Source organism: Rana temporaria, chromosome 13 (assembly GCF_905171775.1).
Source record: "Rana temporaria chromosome 13, aRanTem1.1, whole genome shotgun sequence".
In the NCBI taxonomy this organism is placed as follows: domain Eukaryota; kingdom Metazoa; phylum Chordata; class Amphibia; order Anura; family Ranidae; genus Rana; species Rana temporaria.
In genome coordinates, this window is record NC_053501.1 from 118,333,619 (window position 1) to 118,348,031 (window position 14,413).

Genomic DNA, 14,413 nt, shown 5'->3' on the forward strand with positions numbered 1-14,413 from the left:
AGAATAGAAAACAAGGGAATAGAATATAATAAAATAGCATAGAAAAGCCTAGAAAATAAAAGTATAGATTCAAATAGAATAGAAAATAAGGGAATAGAATATAAAAAAGATAGCATAGAAAAGAATTGAAAATAAAAGAATAGAATAGACTAGTTAAGACTAGAAAATAAAATGGGATAGAAAATAATAGAAAATAAGGGAATGGAAAATAAGGGAACATAATATAATTAAATAGAATAGAAAAGACTAGAAAATAAAATAGCATAGAAAAGAAAAGAAAATGGTATAGAAAATAAGAATATAATAAAATAGACCAGAAAAGAATAGAAAATAAAAGCATGGAATAAAATAGAATATAAAATAAGGGAATAGAATATAATGAAATAGCATAGAAAAGCCTAGAAAATAAAATCATAGATTAAAATAGAATAGAAAAAAAGCAAATAGAATATAATAAAACAGCATCGAAAATAATGGAAAATAAAATAATAAAATAGAATAGACTAGTTAAGACTAGAAAATAAAATAGCATAGAAAATAATAGAAAAAAGTAGGACAGAAAATAAAGGAATAGAAAATAAGGGAACCGAATAGAATAGAAAAGACTAGAAAATAAAATAGCATAGAAAAGAATAGAATAAAATAGGATAGAAAAGAAGGGAATATAAAAAAAGGAACAGAATTAAATAGAATAGAAATGACTAGAAAATAAAATAGTATAGAAAATAAGAATATGATAAAATAGCCTAGAAAATAATAGAAAATCAAAGCATAGAATAAAATATAATAGAAAATAAGGGAATATAATATAATAAAATAGCATAGAAAAGCCTATAAAATAAAAGTATAGATTACAATAGAATAGAATAAAATAGCATAGAAAATAATAGAAAAAAAAGTAGGATAGAAAATAAGGGAATAGAAAATAAGGGAACATAATAAAATTAAATAGAATAGAAAAGACTAGAAAATAAAATAGCATAGAAAAGAATAGAAAATAAAAGAATAGAATAAAATAGGATAGAAAATAAGGGAACAGGATAGAATTAAATAGAATAGAAAAGAGTAGAAAATAAAAGAATAGAATAGCACAGAAAAGACTAGAAAATAGAATAGAAAATAATAGAATAGAAAACAAGGGAATACAATAGAATAAAATAGAAAAGACTAGAAATTAAAAAGGAAAAATAGCATAGAGAGAATAGAAAAGAATATAATTAAATAGAATAGAAAATAAAATAATATAATAAAATGGAACAGAATAGAAAATAAGGGCACAGAATATAATAAAATAGCATAGAAAAGAACGAAAAATAAAAGAACGGAATAAGATAGAATAGCATAGGAAAGACTAGAAAATAAAAGAATATAATAAAATAGGATAGAAAATAAGGGAACAGAATATAATTAAATATAATATAAATAGAAAATAAAAGAATAGAATAGCACAGAAAAGACTAGAAAATATAATAGAAAATAATAGAATAGAAAACAAGGGAATACAATAGAATAAAATAGAAAATAAAAAGCATAGAATAAAATAGAAAATAACGGAATAGAACAAAATAACATAGAAAAGAATAGAAAATAAAAGAGTAACATAAAATAGAATAGAAAATAATTGAATAGAATATAATAAAATGGCATAGGAAAGAATGGAAAATAAAAGACTAGAATAAAATAGAATAGTTAAGACTAGCAAATAAAATTGAATAAAATAGCATAGAAAAAATAGGATAGAAAACAAGGGGGGTATAATATAATTAAATAAAATAGAAAAGACTAGAAAATAAAAAGAATAACATAGCATAGAGAGAATAGAAAAGAATATAATAAAATAGAACAGAAAATAAAATAATATAATAAAATGGAACAGAATAGAAAATAAGGGCATAGAATATAATAAAACAGCATAGAAAAGATCGAAAAATAAAAGAACGGAATAAGATAGAATAGCATAGGAAAGACTAGAAAAGAAAAGAATAGAATAATATAGAATAGAAAAAAAAAACAGAAAAGAAAAGAATAGAGAAAAACAGAACAGGAAATACAAAAATAGAATAGAAAGAATACAATTGTCTTCTTAATAAACAGAATACATTTTATTAGAATTTTCTGCATTTGAAAACGAACAAAACAAAGTTATTTGAATGACACAAATATTTTCGTTCCGCACGTCTCCGGTGACACCCCCTCCCCTCCCCCTCCATTTCTGGTGTCACCGGGACAGGAAGTGGGGATATTCTCTCCATCGGGGGTCACCGGGACAGAAACGAATATCTGATATAAAAACGAATTCCTCCGGCCGGAGTCGGGGGATTTAAGCGCCACAAAAGCGGTTCCCCGCGGGCCGCCATCTTGGAAGAATTCGCTCCAGCGGTGTAAACATCGGCGCAGTGGGCGCGGCTCTGAGGTGCGAGAAACGATGGAAATATTTGGGATTTTTTGGAAGGTTCTCTGGAAGATAAAAGAGAACTTGGCGGCGGCGGCGGAACGTTTTATTGTTATCGGCGAGGCGCGGTTTTCCCGCCAGCTGGGACGGTGTTTGTGTTGGAATGAGGCCCCTCCCCTCCCCCCTCTTGCTCACTGTTTGGGGAAGAAAATAAAGTGGCGTTTCCACGGCGATGCTCGCCAGCGGACGGGGCGGGGAGGGCGAGCTGCCAGGGGAGGGTGAATCACAGGAAAATGACACATCGCTAAAAAAACGCCGAGGGATTCTCCTCCGGCCGCCAAAATTCCGAGGTTAACCCCTCGCCTCCTGGGTTAGCAAAACGCCATGCCGCGGCGATGAACAAACGCAGGGGGTCGCGTCAAAAACCGACCGATGTTATAATCCACGGAAGCTCCTCGCGTCGGCGCGCCGCGCTGGGGCCGGTTCACCCCTGCGCGATTCTTTTTTTATTTTATTTTTAAATAGAGACGCGACGCGCCAAAGACGCTGCATGCCACGCCCCCTCCTAACGTGAAACAAACAGATCGCTCGCCGCGTTCACACCCCGAAACGTGCGGCAAAAAAAATAAACGCCAAAACGATTGAGCGCTTTGCCGCGCCGTTTCCGAATTGTTATCGGCACCCCTGTTACAGCCGGGGAAGCAGCTAGCCAAGCCCGATTTGTGCTTGATCAGCCGCTTCGGGAAGCAGGGAAGACATCAGGGGTCTAATAGACCCCTGTTTTCTCCATAAAGAGTACCTGTTACAGTCAAAGAAGCAGCTAATCAAGCATGATCTGTGCTTGATTAGCTACTTTGGAGGGAAGAGAGGACATCAGGGGTCTCCATAAAGAGTACCTGTTACAGCCAGGGAAGCAGCTAATGAAGCACGATCTGTGCTTGATTAGCTTCTTTGGAGGGCAGGGAGGACATCAGGGGTTTAATAGATCCCCGATGTCTCCATAAAGAGTGCGTATTACAGCCAGGGAAGCAGCTAATCAAGCACAATTTGGAGAGCTGGGATGACATCAGGGGTCTAGTAAACGCCTGATATCTCCATAAAGAGGACAGGTTACAGCCGGGGAAGCAGCTAGCCAAGCCGGATTTGTGCTTGATCAGCTGCTTTAGGAAGCAGGGAAGATATCAGGGGTCTAATAGACCCCTGTTTTCTCCATAAGGGGTGCCTGTTACAGTCGAGGAAGCAGCTAATGAAGCACAATCTGTGCTTGATTAGCTACTTTGGAGGGCAGAGAGGACATCAGGGGTCTAATAGATGCCTGATGTCTCCATAAAGAGGACCCATTACAGCCAGGGAAGCAGCTAGCCAAGCCTGGTTTGTGCTTGATCAGCTGCTTCAGGAAGCAGGGAAGACATCAGGGGTCTAATAGATCCTTGTTTTCACCATAAAGGGTGCCTGTTACAGCCAGGGAAGCAGCTAGCCTAGCCAAGTGGGGAAGACATCAGGGGTCTAGCAGTAGACCCCTGATGGCACCTTAAAGAGTACCGGTTACAGCCAGGGAAGCAGCTAATGAAGCACGATCTGTGCTTGATTAGCTTCTTTGGAGGGCAGGGAGGACATCAGGGGTTTAATAGATCCCCGATGTCTCCATAAAGAGTGCGTATTACAGCCAGGGAAGCAGCTAATCAAGCACAATTTGGAGAGCTGGGATGACATCAGGGGTCTAGTAAACGCCTGATATCTCCATAAAGAGGACAGGTTACAGCCGGGGAAGCAGCTAGCCAAGCCGGATTTGTGCTTGATCAGCTGCTTTAGGAAGCAGGGAAGATATCAGGGGTCTAATAGACCCCTGTTTTCTCCATAAGGGGTGCCTGTTACAGTCGAGGAAGCAGCTAATGAAGCACAATCTGTGCTTGATTAGCTACTTTGGAGGGCAGAGAGGACATCAGGGGTCTAATAGATGCCTGATGTCTCCATAAAGAGGACCCATTACAGCCAGGGAAGCAGCTAGCCAAGCCTGGTTTGTGCTTGATCAGCTGCTTCAGGAAGCAGGGAAGACATCAGGGGTCTAATAGATCCTTGTTTTCACCATAAAGGGTGCCTGTTACAGCCAGGGAAGCAGCTAGCCTAGCCAAGTGGGGAAGACATCAGGGGTCTAGCAGTAGACCCCTGATGGCACCTTAAAGAGTACCGGTTACAGCCAGGGAAGCAGCTAATGAAGCACGATCTGTGCTTGATTAGCTTCTTTGGAGGGCAGGGAGGACATCAGGGGTTTAATAGATCCCCGATGTCTCCATAAAGAGTGCGTATTACAGCCAGGGAAGCAGCTAATCAAGCACAATTTGTGCTTGTTTAGCTGGGAGGACATCAGGGGTCTAGTAAAAACGCCTGATATCTCCATAAAGAGGACCTGTTACAGCCGGGGAAGCAGCTAGCCAAGCCGGATTTGTGCTTGATCAGCTGCTTCTGGAAGCAGGGAAGACATCAGGGGTCTAATAGATTTTAGCAGGAAATTGCAAAAAATCGCCCCGGACAGAAAGTGGCGCGGTGATCCCGCGTTGTGACGCACATTGAACGCCGTGGCGTGAACGGGGCGACATCTGACGTACTATTTGTACCCCGTCCTGTGACCCCCCCCCCCCGGGGGAGGGGACACCCTGGCACTGAGGGGGTTACACATATCTCTCATCCGTCGGATTTTCCACCATCGTGCGGCGGCGGCGTGCGTTTCCACCTCCTGCAGCGCTCACCCCACCCCTCCCCCGTTCATATTCAGCTTTTTTTTTTTTTTTCCCTCGCGGTGCAGCCGGCGGTGTTTACTTCCGTCACCCGGGGGGACGCGGTGTCAGCGAGGTTCGGTATCCATGGCGACAATTGTTGTCGGAAGTAAACACCAGGCTGGAGTGTAGAGGGACATGAGAGAAAAAACACACCCTGCTGGGTTTTCACTGTTAGCTGGGGCCCCGTTTTATATATTCCCCTCACTTCCTGTCATAGTGACAACATTAGAGATTTCCCCTCACTTCCTGTCATGGTGACAACATTAGAGATTTCCCCTCACTTCCTGTCATGGTGACAACATTAGAGATTTCCCCTCACTTCCTGTCATAGTGACAACGTTAGAGATTTCTCCTCACTTCCTGTCATGGTGACAACGTTAGAGATTTCCCCTCACTTCCTGTCATGGTGACAACATTAGAGATTTCTCCTCACGTCTTGTAATGGTGACAACATTAGAGATTTCCCCTCACGTCTTGTAATGGTGACAGAGATTTCCCCTCACTTCTCGTCATGGTGACAACGTTAGAGATTTCTCCTCACTTCCTGTCATGGTGACAACAGAGATTTCCCCTCACTTCCTGTCATGGTGACAACGTTAGAGATTTCCCCTCACTTCCTGTCATGGTGACGTTAGAGAATTCCCCTCACTTCCTGTCATGGTGACGTTAGAGAATTCCCCTCACTTCTTGTCATGGTGACAACGTTAGAGATTTCCCCTCACTTTCTGTCATGGTGACAACATTAGAGATTTCCCCTCACTTCCTATCATGGTGACAACATTAGAGATTTCACCTCACTTCCTGTCATGGTGACAACATTAGAGATTTCCCCTCACTTCCTGTCATGGTGACAACATTAGAGATGTCCCCTCACTTCCTGTCATGGTGACAACATTAGAGATTTCCCCTCACTTCCTATCATGGTGACAACAGATATTTCCCCTTACTTCCTGTCATGGTGACAGAGATTTTCTATCACTTCCTGCCATGGTGACAACATTAGAGATTTCCCCTCACTTCCTATCATGGTGACAACGTTAGAGATTTCCCCTCACTTCCTGTCATGGTGACAACATTAGAGATCTCCCCTCACTTCCTGTCATGGCGACAACATTAGAGATTTCCCCTCACTTCCTGTCATGATGACAACATTAGAGAGATTTTCCCACTTCTATCATGGTGACAACTTTAGAGAGACATTTCCCCTCATTTCCTGTTACAGTGACAACATTAGAGAGATTTCCCTTCACTTCCTCTCACGGTGTCAGCGTTATGATAGCAGACAGGAAATGATGCCAAATCTCTACAACTTTATCACAGTGACAGGAAGTGGGGTAAAGTTCTCCAACGTTATCACTGTGACAGGAAGTGAGGGAAAATCTTTCCAACGGAGCCACAGATAACAATATGTTGGGTTCAGTGCCCTGCGTTTTGAATATGACGTCCTGACGCAACGCGTAAGCGACCGTTTACACGACAGCGTAGCGGTGTCCTTCGTTTTGAATGGCGCCCCGGAGCAGCTAAGGTGACAGACCGATGGTACATCGTTCCGAAGCTCACGGAAGTGCAACGAGTTACAGCAACAGGATCACAAAATAGGGCGAGTTGGCAGCCAATTAATTTTGAATGTGACATCCTGACGCAACGCGTAAGGGCCCATTTGGTTTGAATGGGGCCCCCGGCGCAACTAAGACGACGCGCCAACGTAACAGCATTCCGCAACTCACGGCAGTGCAACGCGTTACAGAAACAGGATTACAAAACAGGACGAGTTGGCATACAATTAATTTTGAATGTGACGTCCTGACGTAACACGTAAGGGCCCATTTACACTAAAGTGTTGCGGTACCATTCGGTTTGAATGGCCCCCCGGCGCAACAAAGGCAACACGCCTACGGTACAGCGTTTTTCTGCAGCTCACAGCACTGCAACACGTTACAGCAACAGGATCACAAAATAGGACGAGTTGGCAGCCAATTAATATTGAATGTGACGTCCTGACGTAACGCGTAAGAGCCCATACTACGGCATTGCGGGTGCCCTTCATTTTGAATGGCGCCCCCCAGCGCAACTAAGGCAACGCGCCTACGAGACAGCGTTCTGCAACTCACGTCACTGAAACGCGTTACAGCAGCAGGATCACACAGCCAATTCATTTTGAATGTGACGTCCTGACGTAACGCGTAAGGGCCCATTCACACTATTGTATTTGCGGTAACACGCGACGTCGGACGTTAAATGCCGCTGCTGCAGCGGCGTTCATTCCGAAATGGCACCTTGCTGATGGGCGTGCGTTGCAGTACAATGTAAAAATGGCGCATTGCGTTGCGCTGCCAGAAATGGCGCACTGCACCGCGTTTAATTTAAAGGAACAAGTCGCCTTAACGCAACACAAAGATATAAATGGGACCCCCGGACTGGTCACAAGTGTTCTGCAAGAGATAAAACATGGCGAGGAGCGTTCTGTCCTCACTGCTGGGAAGACGCGGGGGGCGGGGCGCGTGGGGGGGGGGGGGCGGATGGGTGACGGATCAATTTAAATTTCTCGGAACGCTGCGTAAACGCATGACCCCCCCCCCCCTCCCCCGCACATAGATCATAGATATTCTTCCAGTGAACAAGTCACCCGTGTGAATTCCCCGGCAGGGTGTGCAGCCATTCCATGCAGAGCAGGGCAGCGCCCCCTGCTGGAGACACATCATAACATCCGATATTACCTCTTCCAACTGTATGTACTGCGCATTCCGCAAAGTATTCACAGAGCTTCACTTTTTCCATATTTTGTTATGTTACAGCCTCATTCCAAAATGGATTCAATTCATATTTTTATCTTCATAATTCTACAAACAATCCCCCATAATGACAACGCGAGAGAAATTGATTTAAAATCTTTGCAAATTTAAAAAAAATAAAAAATGAAAAAAATCCCATGTACATAAGTGTCACAGGCTCCTCCCATGTACATAAGTGTCACAGGCTCCTCCCATGTACATAAGTACCACAGACTCCTCCCATGTACACAAGTATCACAGGCTCCTCCCATGTACATAAGTATCACAGGCTCCTCCCATGTACATAAGTATCACAGGCTCCTCCCATGTACATAAGTATCACAGGCTCCTCCCATGTACAGTGTCACAGGCTCCTCCTATGTACAGAAGTATCACAGACTCCTCCCATGTACATAAGTATCACAGGCTCCTCCCATGTACAGAAGTATCACAGGCTCCTCCCATGTACATAAGTATCACAGACTCCTCCCATGTACATAAGTATCACAGGCTCCTCCCATGTACATAAGTATCACAGGCTCCTCCCATGTACATAAGTATCACAGGCTCCTCCCATGTATAGAAGTATTACAAGCTCCTCCCATGTACAGAAGTATTACATGCTCCTCCCATGTACATAAGTATCACAGACTCCTCCCATGTACATAAGTATCACAGGCTCCTCCCATATACATAAGTATCACAGGCTCCTCCCATGTACAGAAGTATCACAGGCTCCTCCCATATAAATAAGTATCACAGGCTCCTCCCATGTACAGAAGTATTACAGGCTCCTCCCATGTACATAAGTCTCACAGGCTCCTCCCATGTACATAAGTCTCACAGGCTCCTCCCATGTACATAAGTATCACAGGCTCCTCCCATGTACAGAAGTATTACAGGCTCCTCCCATGTACATAAGTCTCACAGGCTCCTCCCATGTACATAAGTCTCACAGGCTCCTCCCATGTACATAAGTCTCACAGGCTCCTCCCATGTACAGAAGTATCACAGGCTCCTCCCATGTACAGAAGTATCACAGGCTCCTCCCATGTACATAAGTATCACAGGCTCCTCCCATGTACATAAGTATCACAGGCTCCTCCCATGTGCACAAGTATCACAGGCTCCTCCCATGTACATAAGTATCACAGGCTCCTCCCATGTACATAAGTATCACAGGCTCCTCCCATGTACATAAGTATCACAGGCTCCTCCCATGTACATAAGTATCAAGGCTCCTCCCATGTACAGAAGTATCACAGGCTCCTCCCATGTACACAAGTATCACAGGCTCCTCCCATGTACAGAAGTATCAAGGCTCCTCCCATGTACAGAAGTATCACAGGCTCCTCCCATGCACATAAGTATCACAGGCTCCTCCCATGTACATAAGTACCACAGGCTCCTCCCATGTACAGAAGTATCACAGGCTCCTCCCATGTACATAAGTATCACAGGCTCCTCCCATGTACACAAGTATCACAGGCTCCTCCCATGTACAGAAGTATCACAGACTCCTCCCATGCACATAAGTATCACAAGCTCCTCCCATATACAGAAGTATCACAGGCTCCTCCCATGTACAGAAGTATCACAGGCTCCTCCCATGTACAGAAGTATCACAGGCTCCTCCCATGTACACAAGTATCACAGGCTCCTCCCATGTACAGAAGTATCACAGGCTCCTCCCATGTATAGAAGTATCACATTCTCCTCCCATGTATAGAAGTATCACAGGCTCCTCCCATATACAGAAGTATCAAAGGCTCCTCCCATGTACAGAAGTATCACAGACTCCTCCCATGTACATAAGTATCACAGGCTCCTCCCATGTACAGAAGTATCACAGGCTCCTCCCATGTACAGAAGTATCACAGGCTCCTCCCATGTACATAAGTATCACAGACTCCTCCCATGTACATAAGTATCACAGGCTCCTCCCATGTACATAAGTATCTTAGACTCCTCCCATGTACATAAGTACCACAGGCTCCTCCCATGTACATAAGTATCACAGACTCCTCCCATGTACATAAGTATCTTAGACTCCTCCCATGTACATAAGTATCTTAGACTCCTCCCATGTACATAAGTCTCACAGGCTCCTCCCATATACAGAAGTATCACAGGCTCCTCCCATATACAGAAGTATCACAGGCTCCTCCCATATACAGAAGTATCACAGGCTCCTCCCATGTACATAAATATCACAGGCTCCTCCCATGCACAGAAGTATCACAGACTCCTCCCATGTACATAAGTATCACAGACTCCTCCCATGTACATAAATATCACAGGCTCCTCCCATGTACACAAGTATCACAGGCTCCTCCCATGCACATAAGTATCACAGGCTCCTCCCATGTACATAAGTATCACAGGCTCCTCCCATGTACAGAAGTATCACAGGCTCCTCCCATATCCATAAGTATCACAGGCTCCTCCCATGTACACAAGTATCACAGGCTCCTCCCATGTACAGAAGTATCAAGGCTCCTCCCATGTACACAAGTATCACAGGCTCCTCCCATGTACATAAGTACCACAGGCTCCTCCCATGTACATAAGTATCAAGGCTCCTCCCATGTACATAAGTATCACAGGCTCCTCCTATGTACAGAATTATCACAGACTCCTCCCATGTACATAAGTATCACAGACTCCTCCCATGTACATAAGTATCACAGGCTCCTCCCATGTACATAAGTATCACAGACTCCTCCCATGTACACAAGTATAACAGGCTCCTCCCATATACAGAAGTATCACAGGCTCCTCCCATGTACATAAGTATCACAGGCTCCTCCCATGTACAGAAGTATCACAGGCTCCTCCCATGTACAGAAGTATCACAGGCTCCTCCCATGTACACAAGTATCACAGGCTCCTCCCATATACAGAAGTATCACAGGCTCCTCCCATGTACATAAGTATCACAGACTCCTCCCATGTACATAAGTATCACAGACTCCTCCCATGTACAGAAGTATCACAGGCTCCTCCCATGTACAGAAGTATCACAGGCTCCTCCCATGTACAGAAGTATCACAGGCTCCTCCCATGTACATAAGTATCACAGACTCCTCCCATGTACAGAAGTATGACAGGCTCCTCCCATGCACAGAAGTATCACAGGCTCCTCCCATGTACACAAGTATAACAGGCTCCTCCCATGTACATAAGTATCACAGACTCCTCCCATATACAGAAGCATCACAGGCTCCTCCCATGTACATAAGTATCCAATACTGTGCAATTGTAATTACAATATAAAAGCTGCCTGGTCTCTCCCTCTCGTTTTTATAGAACTGCCTAATGAAGCCGTTTACATGAGTGTCCAGTCACTGTGCAATATTCATGCCTGCTGTCTCTCACATAACGGACAATTCTGACATTTCTCTCCTACATGTAAAAATCATCATTTTTTTTGCTAGAAAATTACAGAGAACCTTATATTTCCTGACGGACCCCATGGCAGCCTAAGACGTGTGGCTTAATCCCGCCCCCCCCCTCCCCCCCATAGGACCCTTCTCCCATAAATCTTTGCTCCGGGACAGAGGCCGCGTTCCCTTTTTTTTATCCTCCTCCCAGGACCAAGATGAAGTCTTACCTTTGTGTCTCCTTGGAGCGCAGCCGCTTTCCAAGCTCGCCGTTTTCAGAAAGTCGCCGGGACCCGTCTGCGCATCCGGAAAGCTGCGAACGAAGATTCTGTGCTTGGTTCTGTGCAGGCGCGGTTTCGCCAAAATGGCGGGGGGGGCGGCGGTCGCGCACGCGTTCGGCCGCCACCAGATTGTGACGTTTTTCCGACTCCGGCGCGCTGTGGGGCAGATTTTAATAGCTGTCAAAGCAGCCATTCCTTGGGAAGACTTGCAGGCTTATGCGGCGGGTTCCCTTGGCACTGGTCTCTGGTTTGCAAGGTACATTGTTTGCTGCAGGCTCCCTGGGTGCTGGCTGCTGTCTCTGTTTTGTTCTGTGCTCTCTCATGCCTGGAGTCACTCCTGTTTCTTATAAAGCTTTAAATGGTTCATTTCGGTTTCAAACCGCCTTGCCATGGATCTGTCACCGCCCCCCTGTGGCCAAGCCTTGCGCTGCAGGTAGGATTTAGTTATTTTCTGCCTGTGATGCTTGGGTTCAGGAGCTCTTAACCCTTTCTTTTTCACTCAGCCCTTCTGGGTCTGAACACCAAAGCATGGCAAAGACCGTCCTAGGCAGGGGTGGTACAAGGCAGGGGTGGTACAAGGCAGGGGCGGTACAAGGCAGGGGCGAAAGGGGCGGTACAATTTGCTGGAGGGAGGGAGGGGGGGTGCAGGTGAATGCGGCAGCAGTGTGCTTCACAACAGTGTGTGTGACTGTATAAACTAGCGGCCGGTGCCGCGAATAGCTACAATCATGGCCGATCCTAGGCGGGTGCCAGGAGCAAAGGCAGAGGGGGAGGGGGGCCGAAGCCCAGTTGCCACGGACCCCCCCCCCCCCCCCACTGCATGCTCTTCCCCGCAAATCCGATCATGTGTACACAAGTCCATGGGACTAAAGTCCAAAGTACAAGCATGCTCAGAACCAATGCTAAAGATCAGACAACAATAGCAGAAGTTGCCCAAAGGGTGGCGGTACAGAGCAGAAATACCACGTAGTAGGTCTATTACGTCACTACGTTTGTGTTTGTTGGCTGAAAAAGTCCTGCCGCGTGTATGCGTACCAAGTTAATGGTCAGTGCCGCTTTGGAGCAAAATCAATGGAAAAGTCCGATCGTGTGTATGAGGTTTTAGAGGGAAACTGCAGCCCCCAGCATGCCCAACTGAAGAGGAGGGAGAGAGCCAAGCTATGGATGGCAAGTGACATGTGACAGCCGGCAACAGTGGTGAATGACATGTGGCATCTGGCACCAGGTGACAGTGACATCTGGCAGCAGGTAACAGTGGCGCATGACACGTGGCATCTGGCAGCAGGTAACAGTGGCGCATGACACGTGAAATCTGGCAGCAGGTGACATTGGCGCATGACATGTGAAATCTGGCAGCAGGTGACAGTGGCAAATGATACGTGGCATCTGGCAGCAGGTAACCGTGGCGCATGACATGTGGCATCTGGCACCAGGTGACATGTGGCATCTGGCAGCAGGTAACAGTGGCGCATGACACGTGGCATCTGGCAGCAGGTAACAGTGGCGAATGACATGTGGCATCTGGCAGCAGGTAACAGTGGCGATTGACACATGGCATCTGGCAGCAGGTAACAGTGGCGCATGACACGTGAAATCTGGCAGCAGGTGACATTGGCGCATGACATGTGAAATCTGGCAGCAGGTGACATTGGCGCATGACATGTGAAATCTGGCAGCAGGTGACATTGGCGAATGACATGTGGCATCTGGCAGCAGGTAACAGTGGCAAATGATACGTGGCATCTGGCAGCAGGTAACAGTGGCATCTGGCAGCAGGTAACAGTGGCATCTGGCAGCAGGTAACCGTGGCGCATGACATGTGGCATCTGGCACCAGGTGACATGTGGCATCTGGCAGCAGGTAACAGTGGCGCATGACACGTGAAATCTGGCAGCAGGTGACAGTGACATGTGGCATCTGGCAGCAGGTAACAGTGGCAAATGACACGTGGCATCTGGCAGCAGGTAACAGTGGCGCATGACACGTGGCATCTGGCAGCAGGTAACAGTGGCGAATGACACATGGCACCTGGCAGTAGGTGACGTGGCAAGTGACATGTGGCATCAGGTGACGGTGGTAATGACACGTGGCATCTGGCAGTAGGTGACGTGGCAAGTGACATGTGGCAGCAGGTGACGGTGACTACTGACACGTGGCATCTGGCAGCAGGTAACAGTGGCGAATGACACATGGCATCTGGCAGTAGGTGACGTGGCAAGTGACATGTGGCATCAGGTGACGGTGGTAATGACACGTGGCATCTGGCAGCAGGTAACAGTGGCGCATGACACATGGCATCTGGCAGTAGGTGACGTGGCAAGTGACATGTGGCATCAGGTGACGTGGTAATGACACGTGGATAAACCCAGGATGTCAATGTTGTTATTGGTGTTATTTTTTGTTATTTATGTATATGTAATGTTGTTTGTATTTTAAATGTGATCCTTTTTTGTGTATGTTTTTTTTTGGGGAAATGTAATGTAAAGTATATTTGTAATTCTTAAAAAACTTGGAATAAAAACAAATGAAAACAATAAAACATCTCCAATAATATCAAATTTACTCATAAATCTATTTTCTTGAGGCCCATAAAATGCCAGGACAGTACAAATACCACCCAAAGGCCCCCTTTTTGACAGACTGAGGTATTAAAAAAAATAATAAATCTTTTAAACAAATTCTGGTTATAGAACACAGTTACAATATTTGAGCCGTAATTATGAACCTTATTATAATACAGTATACATTCCTTGTTCATTATGCAGTTATTATTTTATGTTTATTTTGACATATCGTCCTAGACTTTAAT